At 53.2% G+C, this 20,496-nt stretch overlaps 1 protein-coding gene across 5 annotated transcripts in view; it reads left to right on the top strand.

The window, feature by feature from the left end:
• Window positions 1-689: 689 nt before the first annotated feature.
• The window catches only part of Grik4 (glutamate ionotropic receptor kainate type subunit 4), a 426,707-nt gene continuing 406,900 nt past the window's right edge, over window positions 690-20,496 (top strand). For all 5 annotated transcript variants that reach the window (XM_063264893.1, XM_017595455.3, XM_039080793.2 and 2 more), the window contains exon 1: window positions 690-831. The gene's annotated coding sequence lies outside the window, so the exon portion shown is untranslated. The remainder of the gene's footprint in view (window positions 832-20,496) is intronic.

Raw genomic sequence — 20,496 nt, 5'->3', positions numbered from 1 at the left:
CCCCTGCTCCTGGTGAACGCTGGGATTTTCACCTTTCCTGGCGGAGGTTTCTTTATGTGTGGCACAAAGCGACAACTTCTCCTAGGAGGTCTGTGTGCATAAACCAGTGGACTACCAAACGTGAGCTGTGGTTCTTCAGCCTCCTGAAACGCTGTGGTCTTGGTTAAAGCAAAGCTTCGCAGAGGAGGCCGCAGTCTCTACACCTCTTCCCTAGCTCTGGTCCCTAAAACGCCACCAGGAGTCGCCGTTCGCCCACCGAAGCGGGCCAAGCTAATAACTCCTGCGGACCCGGGCAGGCTGCCCCTTGGCGCTGGGTGGTGAAGTGTGCCCCAGACCCTCACTTGGGGGTCAGTCCTCTGCAGCGCCCACCCGGAGCCCCATCCCCGCCCAGCCGCCTCCCGCTCTGCCCGATTAGGGAAGCTGCAAGTTTGACCCGGGCTGTTCGATCCCCCGCTGCCCCGCCGCCCGGCTACCTAGGTCCCGGTCCCCAGCTAAAGGCTCCTCCAGCGAGCGGAGACACTGACGGCCGCGGCCCCGAAGGGACGCCCCCTCCTCGGCCGGCCGCTTGCGGGACCGCCGCAGTTCCCGCGCTGCCCGCCGGGCGGCGCCCCAGCGCCTCTCCGCGCGCCTCCCGCGCTGCCCGCTCCCGGCTCGCTCGCAGCCGGACACAGACTCTGCCTTCGGCTGCTGGCGGATCGAGCTGGAGCCGCCGCCGCCGCCGCTGCGGAAGAAAAAAAAAAAAAAGAAAAAAAAAAGGGAAAACAACAGCCGGGCCGCCGGCTGAGCAACGTCGGGTCCCCTGCTCGGCGCCCGGAGTGCGGAGCCGCCCAGGTAAGGGCAACGGCCCCCGCGCCGCCCCCGGCCGGCGCCCTGCGCTGTCCCCCCGGGCCCCCCGGGGCTGCGCCGCACCCCGACTTCTGACGTCTCCGCCGCTAGCTCCCTCCGGGCCGCGGCCCGCACCCTGCCTGGCTCCGCTCCCGCCTCCAGCTGCCCAGTCCCCTGCACTCTGATGCCTGCGACCCCGGATTCTCCGCTGAGTCCCCGCCACCTTGCCCCGTACTTCCTCTAGTCTCCATCCCTGCCTGCTTTCCCCTGCGCCTCCTCTTCTCCGCTCCGGTCCTCCCGCTGTGATCCTCCCTTCCCTCTTCCTAGTCCAACTCCCAGCCCAGCCTCTGCCCCCTGCAGGGATGACGGCCCCTTCCCGACACTGGCGATCCTACCCCGCCTCGTCACCCTCGGCTTCTCCCTGCGGGCCGCTCTTCCCCGCTCCAGTCCTCCGTCAGACCAGCCCGGCTTCTGAGCCCCCTTCCCCCTTCCCTCTTTGCCATCTGTCTTGACCACCCCTGCTCGGGCCCTGGACTCCGGCCACCACCACACCCCCAACCCTGCACGCCGTCTTGCTTTGGGCCAAGCCAGCGTCCTATCAGAAATGACCCTCCTTCTTGCGACTAATGGGCCTCTTAGCCATCCCACCCTACTTCACCCGAGTGGGAAGTGAGGGAAAAACTCTGGAGACCTGCATTGGGCGATGGAGGGGGAAGGGGCTAGGTGGAGGGGGAGGGGAGCTCAGGAGATGTTCTTTAGTGAGGACCCGGCAGAGCCAGAGTGGCTCGGACCTAGCTGCGGGTGGAGGGCGCCCTGGTGACGGCTGGGACAGGGGGTTTGTCCAAGGCGCCAAGAGCACCTGTGCCTCCCTCCCCCGGCTCCCTGGAGCTGAGGAAAGTGAGGGAGGAGGTGGAGCCTGGGGAGAGTTGGCCGAGGGCTTTGGGGTGGGGGAAGGCGCGACCGAAGGGATAGACAGGGCCCGCTGGCCAGGTTGCCTGGCAGTGCCAGGCTATGCAGGCTGAGCTAGTCCCCACTTGGACCTTGGGCTGTATGGTTCTTGGCATCTGTACTTGATGCTGCCATCTTCCTCCTGGTGCTGTTGTCTGGTGATGCCACGCGGTGCCACCTCCCTGCCTCCCTCCAGTGGCTCTTCTGGGCATGTCTCCCAGGGGCCTGGGTTGTCTGGAAAGAGGAGGGGAACTCTGGCTGGGCCTGGCTACTGTGCCTGGCAAGTAGGTACCTCTTGAGACCAGGGCAGGAGGGCTGAGGATTGGCCAAGAAGATTGAGCCCTGCCAGGGACAAAGAGAACTACCTTCTTTTTGGCTCCCATGGGTCCTCTGGTGGTAGTGTCCCTTTCGGGAGCGCTTGGAAAAGCTAGCCTTGAATTCCCCTGGGGGCAGAGCTGCAGGGGTGTGGCTTGGGAGGTAGCAATCCTGTCTTGCCCTAGTCCTGGACTGTCCTAGTGGTGGCAAGGGGCTGGAGAGGTCGGCTGTGTTGCAGCTCTGTCCGGGAAGGAAGCCTCTGGAATTCCACTGGGCCTCCTCGGGCTGCCTTTATTTGAGGAGGCAGTGGCTCATGCTTCATTGTTAATCAGGTTTATTATTTTCCTCACTGGCTGGATGTGTTCCTCAAGGTCGTGACCCTTTAGAGAGTTAATCTAATATGCACACGTTACAGTGTCTGGGTTTGTTTAATTTTCCAGATTATGCTTCTTTCTTATGGCCCGGGCTTGCCCACCAGCCTTGTGTCTCTATTCAGCTCCACCCCCTGTTTTCCTGGACTTGTCACTTGAGACCTGGAGGCAGGGTTGGCTCTAGCAGTGGGGAGAGAGTAGGTTTGATGGAGGGGGGAGTTGAGTTTTCATGTCTCTCCCCCACCCTTTCCTCTAAACATCTCAATCTTCACTGAAGCTTTCTTTCCCAGCTCTGAAAGTTTGTTCTAAAGCTTCCCAGTCTGGGCTCCCTTAGAATGCAAAGAACTTTGGTGTGATGGAGGGAAGTGGATTGTTCCAGAGAAGATGCAGGGGATCCAGCAGCTCCCTAGGGACTTTCCCCAGAGATGGGAAAAGGGTAATCAGGCCTGGTGGGGGGAGTGGGGGGGGACGAGAGCCCAGCAGGAGGCTGGAGTGGCTGAGGAGGAGGGTAGCTGTGCTTTGTACCTGGAAGAGGCAGGCTTGTTCTGCCACAGAGAACTCATCCCTTCTCAGTGACAGACTTCTGCAGGCCTCTGATGGCTGCATAGGAGGCTCACTTCAGCCTTAGTGGCATTCGCTGTGTCTGCCAACAGCCAAGAGTCATCATATTGGGTGACCCACAGGAACTGAAGCTCAGAGAACTACACTTACCCAGTGCTCTTGGGAAGGTCCTTGTTGCCTCGCTTTGGCCTGCCCGGAAAGCCCCTCCCAGTGTATGCTTCCCGTTGTTCACCCTTTTATTTATAGTCCCTCCAGCATCAGTGTTGCTGACCACTTTGGTCTCCAAAGTGGGTCCACATCTCAGAAGCCCTCAGCATCCGTTGGATACAGACCACAGGTTTTTGCTTAGAATCGAAGGCCCTCTGCATGTGTGTCCCAGCATCGTGTCATGCCAAGGCCTCAGGAGTGCTGTCTACCCCTCAGCACAGGCACCATATGGTCTCATTCACACCTTTTCTCCTTTCTAGCCCTGCACAACCTCCTGACATTAGAACCTTCCATAGCATAGAAGGGCAGAAGCTCTAGCTGCTAACTAGAGACACATCTGAGTTTCCATCCCCACAACGTTTTCTGTGTGACCTTGGCAGAGCTGCTTAACCTTTCTCTAAGGCTTGCTTTCCTCACCTGTAAAACCTGGACAGGCTCTGCTCCAGAAGGCTGCTGCCGAAGGATTTGGTAGTTGAGGTTGGGCATCTAGGATGTATTACCTGTGTGGCCCCTCCCCCTCTTTCTCTCGATGGGATGGGTCAGCTACTAGTCCTGCCTGGTGTTGAGAACAACCTGTCCTTGCCCATGTTCTACCCAGACAGTGGATCCCTGAGGGGCGAAGCCTTTGCCTGACACCTGTTCACATTCTCCCTCCCCCAATAGTGCAGGGCCACCCTTCAGCCCCTGTAACCTGGCTCTGTTCATAGTGGGATGTAAGAACTGTATGTTACTTAATCATACCGGTTTGCTACCTAAAATAGAGGACCCCTTATGTTGAACAAATCTGATACAAACAAATACATCTGATACAATACTATACCACCGAGCCAGGCTGGCTAAATTATGGGAAGGAATGAGAGAATCAATTTAATATTGTATTGGCTGAGAACTCTGCTCCCTCGGCTCAATCACCTGACTGCCCTGTGGGTTAGGAGGAGCATTTGGGTCTCTACAAACAAGGACTGAAGTCCCTGGGGGAGGGGGGCTCTACCAAGTCCCATGCTCTGTCCTGTGATGCGAACCAATGACAGCTTCAGACTCCAGCTTCCTCCCTACACTCTGGCAGCATTTGGTTTCGAAAGCAGGGACCGCTGGATACCCTATTCACTTCCATGCAGCCTAGGCTACTCCAGGGTTCCCTTAGCTCGGCAGGGATCCATCCACCCTTCTTTCTGCCCAGATAGGATTTGGGTGGAAAGCCTCCTAGGCACCTGTTCTGGCTAAAATGACAACTCCGTCGATTGTTAATGTGTATGTGTAGATGGATGTGTGCAGATGTGTGCATGCAGGGGGCTCGGGGATAGGAAGGCTTTACTGGAAGGAGAGTGAGCAAAGTAGAGCAAGGGGAAAGGGAACAGGGCGAGTGGGCAGACTGGACAGTGCAGGTGAGGAAGGCGTGTCCGCCCCTAGGTTTCTATTGGAGGAGCACAGACTTAATTGAATCCGAGAAGTCCCTGACCAACAGAGGGAAGAAAGACTCAGTCCACCGCAGCAGGCTGGGAGAGTTTGTCAAAGATTCTTGGGCACAAGAGTCTCATGCTGAAAGAGGGGTTGAGGGCTAAGCGGGGGCGATGGCAATAGAAAGGGGGAGCTTGAATGACATTTCCAAGGCACAGCAGAACGCGCAGACAGATTGGTCCCAGCAGATGAAGGAACAGGAAGTGTTGGGATAACTTCAAGATTTCTAGCCCAGGAGCCCAGAAAGAAGAGTAACGCAGTTTTTAGGGATAAGAAAGCCAGAACGGGACCCTTTTCGCCCAGACTGTGGGGACCGTTTGGCGACTGGGTTAGTGGCTCAACGAGGTTCCTAGATAGCAACTGAGCAGTCCTAGGCAGAGCTGAGCCTCAGGCGCGGGCTGCCGGAGGACTGTCATCTACCAGATCTGATTCTGGGATCCCACCTCCCATCCTCCTGCCAACTCTGCTGCCCCCTTATGACACCTTTACCCCAAGTCCAGCGCTAGCTCATCCCGGTATCTGTCGCTTCCTGGAGACCAAGTGGAGTTTCTGTCTGAGCGGGCAGGAGCCACCAGGAGCCACCGTATTTCTTTGGCTCACTGAGATGTCCCCAAGCGTGACAGAGCAGGTGCACGTAAATATTTGTCCAAGTTAAGGGTCTTCGACTCAGGCTGATACAAGTGTTTGCCACAGAGAAAAATGTGTAGGCTGTGGCACCCCAAGACTTCAGGGGACAGTCCTAACTTTAATACTCAGACCATACTTCCTGATTTTGTGACCCACTCCTCTTATCTGTGTCCAGCCAAGGGGTCTTGTTTGTGTGGGTGATAGTTGCAAGGATTGCCAGGTCCCTAAGCTGGCAGACCTCTAAGGCTGTATCCAATGGCTGTTCAGGACTAGAAAGACCGTGAGAAGACTATACTAAGTCACTGCGAGCGCGCACGTAGGTCCCATCTCCTCCTCCACAGCCGGTCCCCCTCCTCACCTCAGGAAGCAGCTTTATCAGTGGGAAGATGGCCAGGTGGTTCTACCGTCATCCTTTAGATTGCATTTAGGATACTGTTTGTCTATGGAGAGACTGACAAGGAAGCTGGGGTATCCCTTGTCACCCAGAGAATGGGGAAGGGATGATTGCTAGGGACGAGGAGGAAATAAGAAGAAGCCCACCTCCAGGGCCCAGAAGTCCTAGCGCTGACCTGAGATTAGGTGACTAGCAGTAAATACATGTTTAGACTAGGAGTTTAAGGACTACCATTAAAGAGGAGGATTTAATAGAATGAGAAATCAATAGTCCGGAGGAGGTTAAGATGTGTAAGTGAGCGGCCGGCTGCAGGGCACTTAATAAAAAAGAAAAGTTTCAGATGACGGAAGATGAGGCAGCCAGGCAGAGAGCTAGACTGATTCCGCTCTCCAGGTGCGGAGGCGAGGGGCAGCCCTCTGATGGCTCTCTTGGGGTTACAGAGACCGGATGCCTCCCTCGAGGCTTGACAGTACAGTGGTTAGCGTTGTAGTTGAGGAAAAGAAACAAAACCAAACCAAACCAGGAAACAACAACAAAAAAACCCTGCTTGACTCTCTTCCAGATTCAGCAATGGGGTATTGGGGGGACAGAGGCTGAATCAGCTCCTGGAGTCTCAGCCAGTGAGGGAGGTGCCTGGTGGTAGCCGCGCTTTTTCACATTAGCAGGATGATTGCTTTTTTTTTTTCTCATTTCAGAACCTGCCACTCAGGGCTGAAGAGCAGAGAGTGGTTCTCAAGCTTCCTAGTGCTGGAACCCTTTAACGCAGTCCCTCATGTTGTGGTGACCCCTCCCCAACCATAAAATTATATCCTTGCTGCTTCATAAGTGTAATTTTGCTAGGGTTTTGAATTTTAATGTAAATATATGCTGTGCAGGATATCTGACATGCAGCCCCCGCTGGGGTTGCGACCCACAGGTTGGGGACCACTACTGTAGAGTAGGGAGGATACCAAAGGGACGATCTGTTCTGCTCTTTGGGGTGGGGAGAGTGGTGGTGGAGTGTGTCTGTCTGTCTGTCTGTCTGTCTGTCTGTCTGTCTGTCCTTTTTTCTTAATTTATTATTTTTTTAAGTCAATGGAGTCTAGACTGGATTTAGAATAAGACACTGAGAAAAGAGGGTGCCAGGGTCCAAGGAGCCATGTGTCTAGGGCCTCAACAGAGCTGATTCAGAAAGCCGGTAGGAACCATCGTCTCAGATGTCAGTAACTAGGGTGTGAGCACGCCATCATTTGAGGGTAAGTGGGGTCAGGGTCAGGACTCTCGTCCCAGTTTAGCATCTGAGTTCTGAGATGGAAAAGGGTGAGACAGTGGTCCTTGGGAACACCTGCTCCTCGAAAGGCCAAGAATCTTAGGCAGAATAAAGCAGCATTTGCCAGGCAGTGACGCTCGTCCGACTGCCGGGAAAACCCGAAAGCCAGTAGGTTAAACAGACCACAGGATCTGGTTCCTGGAATATCTCGAGGTTGGGTTCCTGTGGCTGGCTCTCCAGCCTCTGTCCCCTCCTCGTTTTCTGAGAGCAGCCGTCATCAAGTGCCCATGTGTCTCTCTCGGGTGCTGTTCTGGGTGCAGGGTGTCCTGAGCTGCCCCTCCAGTTCCTGAGAAGTAGGTGCTGCTGTGCCCTTCCCTATGAGCAGACCCAGAGGTACATCGCTTGCCTCAGGTGACACCTAGTGGTGAATAGAGCCAGAGTATAAATTAGAGCTTGGGCCATGCTCCTTGTCTTCGTGGAGCCAAGATGCCTTACTGGGTGGTTGTAAATGTGGATGGTGTGATGCGTCCCCACTCCAAATGCCTGACATACTGTGGATGCTCAGTCGGTGCAAATGACTTCTAAATTTACTAGGTTTTACCTTCTGCCCAACCATGTCTTTGTGCTTCGGGTCCTCATTCAACCTCCTCCTTGGGAACCCACTGGGATGTGAAGTTTCCCAGTTTGCAAGAAACAAACCTGGCACCCTATTTTGACCTCTCTGGGGATTCAGTGTAAACACTGAAAGCTCTAGGCCAAGAAGGTGACAGTGGGCGTGGGGAGTAGGAGGCCTGAAGCACACTGAAGGTTGATACTTACCTCATGGGGGCAGCAGTTACTCCATCCCTGTTCCCTCAGGGCTGTGTCACAGATGCCATGCATCCATTTTTGTGACTGTAAGTTTATGGGCACATGGTGGGGACAGGCAGGTACACTCCAAGGCTTCTACAAACCGTGTCCCGCTATCTGCCAAATCTTTTAGGTATCTGGTTGGCCTGAGGTCTCAGGGCAGAAAGACCACTGCTCTGTGAGCTTCTTGGTAATCAGGTGATGCTGCACACAGCCCATCCCCAAATTCAGATGGCCCAAATCTAAGAGCCCAGGTTGGGACAACTAGGGGAGAAAGCTCACCTAGTCTATTTGAGCTAAAACAGCACCACCCACCTCCCTTCAGAAAAGGAAGAGGCTGCCGTCGTCCAGGTACATCGGCTAGAACAGCCTCTGCCAGGCAAGGTGCACAGACACAAACAAAGCAATTGGTCCATCAGCAAGATGGATCCATCAGCAAGATGGGTCAGCCAGTGACACAGTGGGCTCTCATCTCGACTCAGCTGTCCAGAGCTTGACCTTGAGCACACGGGGTTGGGGGACAGAGCTGACCTTTGTCCTGTATCCTGGGTCAGTGTTTCTGCCGTTTTTCTTGTTCCCTGCCTCTGTTTGGAAGTGCTACTCTAAGTTCTCCCTCACCAGCAACCCCACAGTGTCATCGTTAGTCCTCCTGCAGGCTCTCATCCAAGGTCACACAGCTGGACTGCAATGCCACCTTCTTTGCTATAGCACTGCGTGTCCTCCCTATCCAGGGGTCTCTCTGAAGAGCTGGAGATGTCTGTTGGAGCCTAGAGTCCCCAGGAGTGTAGGAACGGAGTAACATCTCCACCTGGGCATAGCCATGCTGGCAAGGAGAGGCCAGGCAGTGTTTGGATGCTTTAGGGATGCCCTCAGATTGCCTGCTGGCCCTACAGAAGTGGGGTACACTCAGCATTCTGTCCTCAACAGTGAGGGTGTGGCCAGCAGAGAGCCAGTAGTCAGTGAGCATCGAGGTGGGATTTCTTTGGAGGTGTCTAACTACAGGAACTATATCCTGGGACTCTGGACTTTCAGTGAGCCTGAGGGTTCCCGGGTGACCTTCAGCACACAGATGCCTGGGGTCAAGAGTCCACTGTGTAGATCTCAAAACACCTTCCTCGTCTTACACGGCACAGTCACCCTCATGTTAGTGTAGCCCAGAGTAAGATAAACCAGTACATGGATGGTCTCAGGGCTGCCTGGATCTCAGGCCATCTGATCCTGGCACCAGGAAGTCTGTGATGGGGGACTGGATGGAGGCTTGGGGTGACAGCTGTATTGTAGATCAGAGTGGGGTACACAGCTTCCATGCATGAGGAGTAGACTCTGGGAACAGAAGCCAGACCTGGGGGTGTAAGTACAAGTGACCGGGGTGATGTAGGACCTATACACACACACACCAGTTTATTGATACAGAGCTTGCGTGGTTAATATGAAGGTCATAGGCAGTGCATGGACTTGGCATCAGAGGAAAAGAGCCCTAGGAAAAGACCCATCAGTGTGGGACAGGAGGCACAGGGATCTAGGAGGACTTCTAATTTAGTGTCCACCTTGTCCTGAACCTACTGGGCCTGCACCATGGACTCTCCTGTAGACAGTGGCCCATGTTCCTGATACTACTCAGGGCCGTGAACAGGTTCCCCTTCTTTGCCCATTCAGCTGACTGATGTAAGAGGATTGAAGGCGCAAGGTGGATGGAAGAAAGTCTGTGGTCTAGTGTGAGCTCCGTGGGCAAGAAAAGATCCACTTGTGGTAACCGACCTGAGCACAGAATTCTTTGTTTCTTCTCTAAATGGGGGAAACCTGAGGCTCAGAATGAGGAGGGGGAAAACTTCCCTCTTGGAGAATCAGGATTCCATACAGGCTCCCCTGTCTCCTGGATCATTGGTCTCATGCCTTATTCCCACATGACCTTTCATGAAAAGAGAGAGGACACAGCCCCGCTACCCCGCTCCTGCATAGCTGAATGTAGTCTCTTCTTCCCCGCCAGATCCCAACGGCTAGCCAGCCACATGGAAAAGAGACTATAGGATGTGTATAAATCCACCTAGATAACAGAAACATTGGATCTGAGCCCAGCTTGGCTGTGCTGTCCAGGTTGGGATAGGCAGGGCAGGGCCAGACAAGCCGATCTAAATTAGCTGGGTTTTATACAATTTGAAGGAACTTCCAGGAGCCAGCAAAGCTGTGGGAAGGGGGGATTTAGCTTCCTAGGGAGGGGCTGGCTGGATCCATAGGAAGCTGTCTGGTGTAAGGGTGAGGAGACAGGAGAGGGCTGGGCAGACGGCAGGAAAGTCCCTCTTTGCTTACCTTACAGCCCAGGGTAAGCCAGTGGGAGGGACAAAGAGGACAACATCTGTACAAAGGCTCCTTAAATCATAAAGTTTATCCGGTACATTTGGTGCGATTTTATTCATATAAATATAAGAAGAATGGTAAGAGAAGCCAGGGCAGCAGGTACCCTTGGAGGGGCCCTCAGGGACCATTGGGTTGCTAGCCGTACTCTGTTTTGTGATTAGGGCATGACTAGCATGAACACGTAATAGCTGGTTTGACACTTAGGTGGGCTTTCCCCCCCTGCCTTCTACTTCAGTTTCAAAACTTGAGACTTCAGTGCTTGTAATGAAGGTAACAGCCAGGGCCTTATTGCCGAAGTCTGGCCATCTGACAGAACCCTGGAGAGGAGACAGGAGAGGACATTGGGAAGATTACAAGGTGGTGGTTTTTGTTTTTGAACATTTTCTGCAGTGGGGCACATGCAGTGTTTTTACCCCAGCCTGCAACAACCTACATTCACAGGTGGGGAAACTGAGGTTTGGGAGTTTGCTGAAAGCCACCCAGCCAGCCCTGCAGACAGCAGAGGTGTGTGTGACCCAGGCCAGACCTGCCCCAGAGAGCTGCCATTCTCGGCCCAGCGGAGTCTGCAGGACACCTGGCTGGGCAGCGTTGGTCACCTTGACTCCCCTTACTTGTTTAACTGGATATCTGTCCCCACATCTGTGTCATCTTTGAAGTTCTGGCTGTCGGTCCTGCACGGCGGCATGCAGCTTTCGTGGAAAGAGTGGGATGTCTTGAGTCCCTACACTGCTCCCTGGCTGGAGAGGCTTCCAGAATGGAGGTAGTGAGAAGCAGGAGCTCGGAGGGAGTGCGAAGGGGGAGGTCTCTGGAACTGGGGAGGGGAAAGGACTACAAGAGGCTGTAGGCACCGGAGGGGTGCTCAGCTGCAACCCTCTAGCCAAATCTCACCAGGTGAGGGAGGGAGACCTGCAGAGTTTATCCCAGCAGAGGAGGGGAGCTGGGGGGAGCTGCTGCCACTAAGTATGGGTTTCCTCACTATGTCCTCAGAGCTCTACTGGGGATTTACGGCTTCATAGACCCCCTAGCTGATCACCTGGGGATGGTGGGGGCAGGACTGGGCCTCGGACGAGGAGGAGAATGGTTCCTACCTTTCTTACACTCATGCAAAGGCACGTTTGGTGTGTGGCCTTGTCTGGGGAGAGGTGGTGGTATTGTATCTGTGTTTATGAACAGCTAGCAAGGCACACACGTGAAGCTGCATTGATTCCAGGGTCCTGAGCAGGTTGGAAAAGGGAGCCCCCATGCTGGAGAAGGGTCCCCCTTTCCCAGCTAAGGCAGCCTCACTTCACTTGGTCAGAGAGGCCTGCTGCTACCTCTTCCTTCATTCTTGGAGTCTCAGACCCTGGTCTTCAGCAAGAACACACATACATCTTGCTTGCTTATTGTGGTCTATGTCTTAGGCTTATGCCCAGTGTGTTATTCCTGTTTGGCTGGAGGCTGGCTGAGGGCACGAACCTCTCATGGAGAGGTCCCATCCATTGCATCCAATGGACAAGAACCCATCTGCAACGCTGTGTCTGGTTCCCAGTGTAGCCTCAGGATCTTTTCACAGCTTGTCCCTCCAGCTTGGAATCCCGGCCTCCATCTCCCCTCCTTTGCTGGTATGCTTATGAGTTACCCTTTCCTGATGCTCTCCCCTGTCCTATCCCAGTCCCTTCCAGACACAGCCCCAGCCCTTTTTCCCTTGGAGTGCCATACTGAGCTCCAGCTGTCTGCTCCCCGTTCAGGCTCCCTGTTGGGTACGAGCTTAGAGGTCAGGACTAGGTCTATGGGCTTTCCCTAACATTGCCTATCCTTCTGGGTAAGTCTGCGTCCCGCTTAGGAATCGGAGGACACTGTCTGAGTCCTTAGAGCCCTCCACACCTTATTCTTGCTATGCACCTAAGAGTCTGACCTTGAAAGGGCCTATGCTCTGACCACAAAGGCGCAGGTGGGGTGGGATGTCCGCCTTTGACGAATAGCTCTGTGGTTCCTGGACATGCAGGCTAATTCAAGTGCAAACAGTGTATTAGTATTTATTACTCGTGCTCCACTGCGAATAAAATTTGAGGCTTAAAAAAATAATGGCGAGTAAATGAATCGGTGGACAGCCTGTGGGGAGAGGAGCCGGGGGAAGGTGTTTGTGAACAGAGTGACAGGGGAGGGACCTGGCTGTTGCAGAGTCTGCCATGGCTTCTTTGGGGAGTGGCTCCCGTATGTCTGGAGTGAGGAGTAGTTCATTTGCAGGGCAGAATTTGCTGGAAAGCATATTCGCCAATGGCGGCTGCATCTCCACAGGCTGAGGAGGTGGCTGTTGTCTGGGTGAATAGCTTCCGAATATCTATTTCAGACATCTGTGCTTAAAATCCTTAATTCGGGATGCCGTTTCCTGTGAAGTCTGTCCCCGTGCTCCAGAAAGCTCCTCTGTCTCGCCATGACTGGCTTAGAGGGCAGACCGGGCTCTGCCTCATAGCTCTGAGAAATGCCATTCAGAGACCTAGCAAGGGTCACAGAAATCCAAGGAAGTTCTGTAGGTGCCACGATGCAGGGAGACTGAAAGAAAAGAGCCCATACAAGTGCAGAGTGTGGGGGCGGGTATGGAGGGCTTGAGAGACCCGGGCAGGGGAGCTCTGGGGCAGCAACACCCTCTTATTGACAGCAGACAGCACTCTGCTAGTTGGAGCATCACAAATGTGCACTTGAAGGAGATGAGGGTTGTGGGTGGAGCTTGGTTGGCAGAGTCCTGGGTTCAGTCCCCGGCGTCCTGATCCTCAGTCCTCAGGTGTGGTGGTGCCTTGCCTGCAATCCTACTGCTCTAGAGGCAAAGGTAGGAGGATTGGAAGTCCAAGGTCATGCTTGTCTATATAACAAGTTCAAGACCATCCTAGGGTATATATGACATCCTGTCTCAACAAACTGAGAGGCGACCTGCTGCTGGATGACTTAGAGAGAGTCATTTTAGGTCTTGGTGACTTAGTTTGCTTGTAAACTGGTGACGATTTGAAAACGTCCTGTGTATTTCTATGATTAAAAAGATCGTGGTCTAATGTCCTTTCAGATACCCAAACACAGTCCTCACACTGCCTTCTGTTCTGCCAGCTGTGGCTTTGCTTAGAGCTCGGTGTCCCAAGGACCTCTGTGGCACTGGGAGGAGCATTCTGTGGTGGAGGGACGCCAGGCATCTTTTATCGGGTTGTGTTGTCAGGGATGGAGCTCCAAGTTGTGGAGGGAGGGAAGGAGGGAAGTTCCTTCTTGCCTCTCCCTTGCATCCGCTGGACCTCAGTGCTCCGGTGTAAGCATCACCTCTGTCGCACACCACCACCTCCATCCGGGTGCTGGTGTCATCGCACGTCATGGGAGCAAGGAAGCAGGTCAGTCCAGAGTCACTGCTGGAACTGAGTTCAGCCTGGCTCCTCAAGGACCCTGCTACCTGGTGGCTTTGGTCTCTGGATGTCACAGGAAGTCAGTCAATAATTTTTGGATGTCACAACTGAGCAGGTGTCATGCCGTCCTCCTCTGTTAACTCCAAGTGGAAACCTTTCCTCACCTCCAACCCCGGATGTTTTCAGCGTGAATAACCTCGGCCCACCTGGAAGGCACTTTGCTTTCTATGAGCCATTGAAGGAAGTGGACAAGACCTCCGAGAGCAGTGACCCTTAACTTTCCTGATGCTGCGACCCTTTAACACAGTTCCTTACATTGTGGTGACCCCCCAACCATAGCACTGTTTTCATCGCTACTTCATAACTGTAATTTTACTACTGTTATGAATTGAAATGTAAAATCTGTGTTTTCCTATGGTCTGAGGCAACCCCTGAAGGGATCACAACCCAGAGGTTGAGAATGACTTTTCTAGGGCGTCAATGGCCACTGGAAGGAACCCCCTGGCTGTCGATAGCACACGAGTGACTGTCATAACTCAGTGTGGCTGCTCTGGCTCTCCTTCCCAAGCCCAGTTCCGTACCTTCTGGCTGCCTGAGTCCCTGAGTCTACCCTGGATTGGGATTCCGGCCCAGTGGCCTCTCAGCATTAGTAGACACTGCCCCAACGGTTGGGAGGCATTGAATCAAGGTCTCTCCTCCGAGGAAGAAAGGGTGTTGTTTAGACATTTTGTGTAAATTAGTAATATTGTGACTGTTAATTGGATGTCCATTGATCGTCTGTCAGAGGTTTGATTTACTCTGTCCTTCCCCTGGAGCCTAAGACACTGTGAAAAGCTTACTGGCTTTGCCCGCTTCTCTTCTGATGTGGACTCCGTCTCTACACCTGTGAGCCCCTGTTTCATTCCACTGGCTTTGTAATTAAGGTCTTTTGTTTCTTTGCTCTAGCCCTGCCCGCCCTGGCCCCCCTGCAGCCAATGTCCCAATCGGATTCCCACGAGTCATTCTTTAAACAGAGTTTTCTGAAGTCTTAGGTACAAGGACAAAAAGAGAAGTGGCCGCTGCTGCTTTTCTTTGGGGGATTTTAGTGTTCTGTTTCTTTGGAAGGGCATGGGAAGGGCAGTGTCCCAGAATGCATTAGGCTGTGCTGCTGGCTGCCTTAGTTCACCTGGTCTGTGGTTATTCGGGCGGTGTGAGGATGGAACCAATTCTATGCCAGGTCCTGTGTTCAGCACTAAGGAAGAATTCCTGAATTTAACTGAGAAGTAGATACTGGGTAGCATGGAGAGGCCAATGCAAGAGGCATGGGGGCATGAAAAAGGACATTCACCTCAGCACGGGGAGCAAGGCAGGCTTCCTGGAGGAGGCATGGTGCCTCGAACTCTTGGGTGAAATTTGAGAGGAGAAGATGGAACTGCCCCAGCAGAGACGCCTCCTTAGCAGAGACAAGCTTACAGCCTTATCTGATACTGGGCATCGGGATGGGCGGTGGTAGGGAATGCACACTGAGTAGCTAGCCATGTTTATCCTAAGGACGGCGTGCTGCAAACTCACACTCGCCAGGCCCAGGGTCTTACTCTAGGGGCTTCTCTTGGGTGAACTGGTTTGTCCCTTGTCACATGCAAGCTCTGTTGGCAGAGTTCCATAAGCCTCCTTGGTGAGGACTAGGGGTATGAGCTGAGGCTATCTAATTCAGGGGTGCTGGCTCTCCCATTCTCCCTTTCTACCTTGTAATTGCTATGTGGCATAAAGAAGTGATAAGAAAGGTTAGGTCTGATGTCTGTGCCAAAATGCTTTAGCTTCATCCCGAAAGCAGCCACTGGAAGGTTTTAAGCAGAAATAGCTTGATTGGATCTGTTGTGTGGAAAATGGACAGGACAAATACAGGCTGGGGGCGGGGAACTGGCTGGGTGCCTAGGAGCCTGGTATGATCCTGTAGGGGAAGGGCTAAGTGTGGGTCAGGACACAGATGACAGGACAGCCCTGAGAGTCAGGAAAGAGGGAGACAGGACAGGACAGGAGCTCCCTCAGAAGCTGTTGAGAGTGGTGGGTGGAAGGCCGGTCTTACATGCTTCTCAAATTCTACTCAGTTGACACTCAGTACCTAAGACAGGTCAGTTGGGGACCCGGGTAACAGTAGAAGGTGGTAGGTTCAGTTCTAATTAAGATTGGTTGAGTTTGGGGCTGGGGATTTAGCTCAGTGGTAGAGCGCTTGCCTAGGAAGCACAAGGCCCTGGGTTCGGTCCCCAGCTCCGAAAAAAAGAACCAAAAAAAAAACAAAAAAAAAAAACAAAAATAGATTGGTTGAGTTTGAAGCAACTGAGGGACATCCTCCTGGAACTAAACATACACCACAGTCCTGGCAGTGAGAATGAAGTGTCTAGAACGGGGGTGGATGGGCATGGGAGTCTCCGGAGTGAGGTTGGGTGTGAGAAGGAAAGGGTGGAAGACAGCTTTACTACTACACACACTCAGGGTCTGGGTTCACCAGACACGGAAGAGCCACGTGTGGTGGTGCATACCCGTAACTCCGGTTTTCAGGAAGCTTCGGCTGAGACAGGAAGGCGGCAAGTTGGAGGTCAGCCTGGGCTATGAGGTGAGACAAAACAAAACAAAATCCAAAGATACCAGAAGTAATATCCCCTGTAGGACAGCGGGGGATGCAGGAACCCGGAGAGGAGGGTGATAGAGGGAGGGGGTTCACCCCAAAGGTATGATGCTACAGTAAGGTCTGGTAGGTCCATGAGGCAGCACACTGTCTACGAATTGGCTACTAAGAGGCCATGGTTGTCTCTTAGTCACTTGAGTATAGGGATGTGTGACTGCCACCAGTCAGCCGGCTTGAGGGTCTGTTCATCTCACTGGATGGAAATCTTAGGTAAGCAAGAAGCTGTTCTCTGTGAGTCTGTTTCCCTCAGGGTTGGGTAGCAGTACAGCAAGCGGTCTGTGGTAGTGGGCAGGCAAAAGTGCCGGCAAGAGCTTCTACCTACTGTTGTAGTCCTATGTATGTCTCAGGTATTGGGACCCTGAGTGCTTTGCTCTGTCTCTCAGCCTGGGATCTCAAACCCTCTGACTCCTGGGATTTGACATGTCTTAGGCTCCCAGGATTTATGGCTTCTTTTCTCTGTATCCTCCAGGCCTTTTCTTCTTCTTGAGTAAGTGCCATAGCTTCCCTCCAGTTCTGCCCTTCGCTGCTCTGGAATTGTTCAGCTGCTTTTTCTAGCTGCAGTTGACCTAAACAAAAGGCCTTGATTGGTCTAAATGACACCCCTTCTCAGCCCATGCAGTGAGTAGGCTGGGAGACGCTCACCTGTGCTACCCACTCAGTGACTCCTATGGGAATCATTTGAGGGTGTCTCTCTCCCCTGTAACTGACTTTGGGACTGACCCAATAGGCCCTTCAGGAGCAAGAACACTGGAAATGGGCAGGATCACTCAGGCAGAGGCACCCAGCACTGGCTGGAAAGCCTCACTGTCTTTCACTGCATGGATTCAAGTTTCAGCTGCCCCTGAGAATTCTGGGAAGGCGTCAGTGGTGGGCCTGCCAATGTCCTTCTGCAGCCGTTTCTTTGACTCTCAGGCAGTGGTTTCAAGTAGACTGGGCCCAAAGGGCTTGGCTGAGACTTGGAAATTAGGTACCAGACTCGAGCCTGATATTGGGTATTAGATGCCAGGCGAGACCGGCATCTGGAACCATTTCCGGGGCCGCCGGGACAATTTCCGGAGCTGCTGGGACTATTTCCCGGGCTGCTGGGACTTCTTCAATTGTCAAGCTGCAATTGCTGTTCTCTCCCGTAATGGTGGCCACTGCAGCTACTGAACTTTGAGCTTTCCACACATCTATTGCTGCTTTGTGTTATCAGTGTAGCCTGAGCTACTGAACATAGGCAAGGAAAAGCACTCCGACTTAATTGCGCCCGATGTTGCAAACCCAAGGGAGGCCCACAGCAAAGTGTTCCTGAACCCCCGAGTGAGCGCTACAGCTTGTTTATATAGCGTGCTTGGGCCAATCACAGCCATTTGTCTGGACCAATCACAGGCTTGCCTCTTAGCACCAATCACAGGCACGGAGTCTTGTGTTTTGGACAAACACTGCCTGGCCTTTTAGTCACAGCAATCTGACCACCAGGTGAAGCGGTCCCTCTTGGCCAAGATAGAAATGGTTGCGGGGTTATCTAGAGTTCACTGAAGCTTGTGACAGCAAGAGGCCTGGTGCAAATCGTTTGCAATAACCCTGGCTGGAACTGTGTGCTCAGGAGCCGGGGCGGTCAGCTGTGGTCTGCTGTAGAGCCGTTTCAAGGTGTCAATGGAGTGTTTGGTACTGCTGGTGATTGCAGATGGGGAGTCAGGCGGGCTGTTGGACTGACGAATGTTCTTCCTTGTTTAAAGACAGCTTCAGCAACAAAAGTGTGACCAACAGCTACTGGCAAATTAGATTGTCCCAACCCCAACGTCTTTGCTCATTTATAGGAAAACGTGAGGAGGGCTCACAAAAACTTAAACTTATTGTTAGTACCAATAGCAATTTAAAACAGATTTTTAATAATGTTTAACATCTGCCTGGTGACCTGGCTGCCCCTTGTTTGTCTCACCGAGCAAAGAGAGAGTGGTGGGAGGGTCTGGAGAACTCCTCAGGCAGATGGGGTGAGGTAGAGACTAGGGCAAACTTGGAGCAGTGACGAGCAGGAATGGGGATGGGAGGTTGCCTCCACAGTAAGAAAGGAAGAACAGTTTATAGAGCAAGGGGACACCCAGTAGGGGTGACAGTCAGGGTGAACCACCTTCTAGTTTGCCCAGCAATGAGACATTTCCTTGGAGCCAGGACTCCTGCACTTGTCCTGGGCCAGACTGGCCCAAGGTAGAGATCAGGTTAGCCATCTTAGGAGTTCAGCCACCCTGCATACTGTGGGCTCTCATGTGGGGTCTAATCTGCAAATTTACAGACTTCTAAGGGCTAGGTGTTCTCCGGATAGTGGCCCTTAGCCAACAATGTATGTCACTGAATGCAGAGCCAGGCAGAGATTTGCCACCTGCTCTGAGCCTTGAAGCAGTCTGACCCAGGCCTGCTGGACAGCCTGTGGTCAGAGCAGAAGGTGGGGTCAGAGCAGAAGGTGAGGTCAGGTGGAGTCTGGAGGATTCCTCTAGGTGGAGAGTGCAGGGAGAGGGACTTGGAGGATTAGTGCAGAGCACACTGGGAGATAGGAGATGCTGTGGACATGGCCATTCCACAGCATTGATGGTCCCAAGGCTAGAAAAGGCAGGGTGACCTTGGGGTGCAAAGGGGCAGAAGTAAGGGAAAAGAGCCCCCCAGGGTCCATGTCTAGCCTCCAGGGATTATGGCCTCATATAGGAAGGCTAGAGGTAGACCCCTGTCCTGTGCAGGATTTGTGTTGGTTTGTTTTTACTTCTGCAGGGCAGGGGTAATCAAAGAGCCAGGAGCACGATGGCTCAGGACCATGGTGGTATAGCCTTTGGCTGCAGACTTAAGACCATGTGGAGGGACCTGGAAGCTCTGTTCTGAGGAGGAAGTGGAGTGGGTGGGGCAGGACCTGAAGGAAGAGGAGGGAGGTACCAGGATCAGCAGAGGAGGGAGGGATGAGTCAGCTCTGGGAGGAAGGGCCAGGCTGGATTGGAAGCCAGGTTTGGAGCCTAAGTCATCAGCTAAGCCTCCTGTGTTCTGGCTAAGATGAGGCCTTTCCTGGTTTCACTGCAGGCCCCTGGACTGCCTACTGGAGCGAGACTCCCCTTTAGGCTGTCTTGTTTTCTCATGAAGTGTTATGTCTGTTCCTAGTGGATTTAGGGCTGACCTTGACAAGATTCCTCACTAACAAACCAATTATCAGGGCTCAATGGGCGGCCAGTCGTGGGCTCAGGTGCCAGGCAGACTTTGTGTGAGTCCTGGGCCCACTCCAAAGGTGTTTGGTTAAGACCCTCTACTGCCTGGGATATGCTTTCTCTTCTGGTCCATACAGAAAACTCCTATTCCTACTTCAAAACCCAGGCACTGTCACCCTTCTTGTGAAGCATGTCCACTCCTACGTTGGGGAGGATCCTTTGCCTACTGTGAACATCAGGCTATGTACTGGATGATGGACAACCTGTGGGTGGGGCGGGCAGTATGCCATGTGCCTGGATGTGACCCAGTGACAGGAGCATGTGATCACTGTGGATGCTGCGGCACTCAACCCAGCTGTGTCCACCTCCTTGAGGCTGTGATGGCTCATTGCTACCACGGTAGAGGTAGGCACTGGCATCAGAGTGGCCGCGCCACCCTCACTGGTTGGGCAGTGGTGGGAACTGAGCATAAAAGTCAGAGTTCAGGATCTACTGCCAAAGCGTCCCTGGCCCTCTCCCAGGTTTTTGGCCTCTTTGGCTCTTCTTTTCCTTCCCAGGGCATCTCCCACCTCCTGATGCACCCTGGGTTTACTTGTTTGTTGCTTATTCCTCATCTTCCCCATAGAGCACAGGGTCTGAGAGACTGTGTTTGTTGAATGTGGCGTCCCAGTATGATGCCTGGTATACAGTAGGCATCAACATGATGCCTGGTATACAGTAGGCATCGAAATGTAACGAGTATGATGAAGCAAAAGCCCCTGCCTACTTTATTCTTGCTGCTTTATGCCAGTCTCCTGGCCTGGCCATCCTTGTTCCAGAAGTGTCTACCATTTACAAAGCTGACTCTAACAGAGCACAAACAACTTGCTGTAGGACCAGAAGGGAGGGAGCAAAGCATTCTCCTTGCCATAGGAGTGGACATGCTTCCCAGGAAGGGTGAAATTGACTGGGTTTTGAAGTGTGAATAGAAGTTTTCTGTATGGACAAGAGGAGAAAGAACATTCTAGGCAGAGCTGAAATCAAACAGACATGAAGGTACCTGGAATGTTCAGAGGATAATTAGAAGGGCTGGGATGGAAGGAAGTATAGGGTGTGTTGGGGCATTGGGGGGAGTGATGTAGAAGACTTGGGATGGGCTCCTGC

The sequence above is a fragment of the Rattus norvegicus genome, chromosome 8 (assembly GCF_036323735.1).
Source record: "Rattus norvegicus strain BN/NHsdMcwi chromosome 8, GRCr8, whole genome shotgun sequence".
NCBI lineage: Eukaryota > Metazoa > Chordata > Mammalia > Rodentia > Muridae > Rattus > Rattus norvegicus.
Note: the sequence above shows the minus strand (reverse complement) of the source record. Positions and strands in the feature narration are given on the sequence as shown.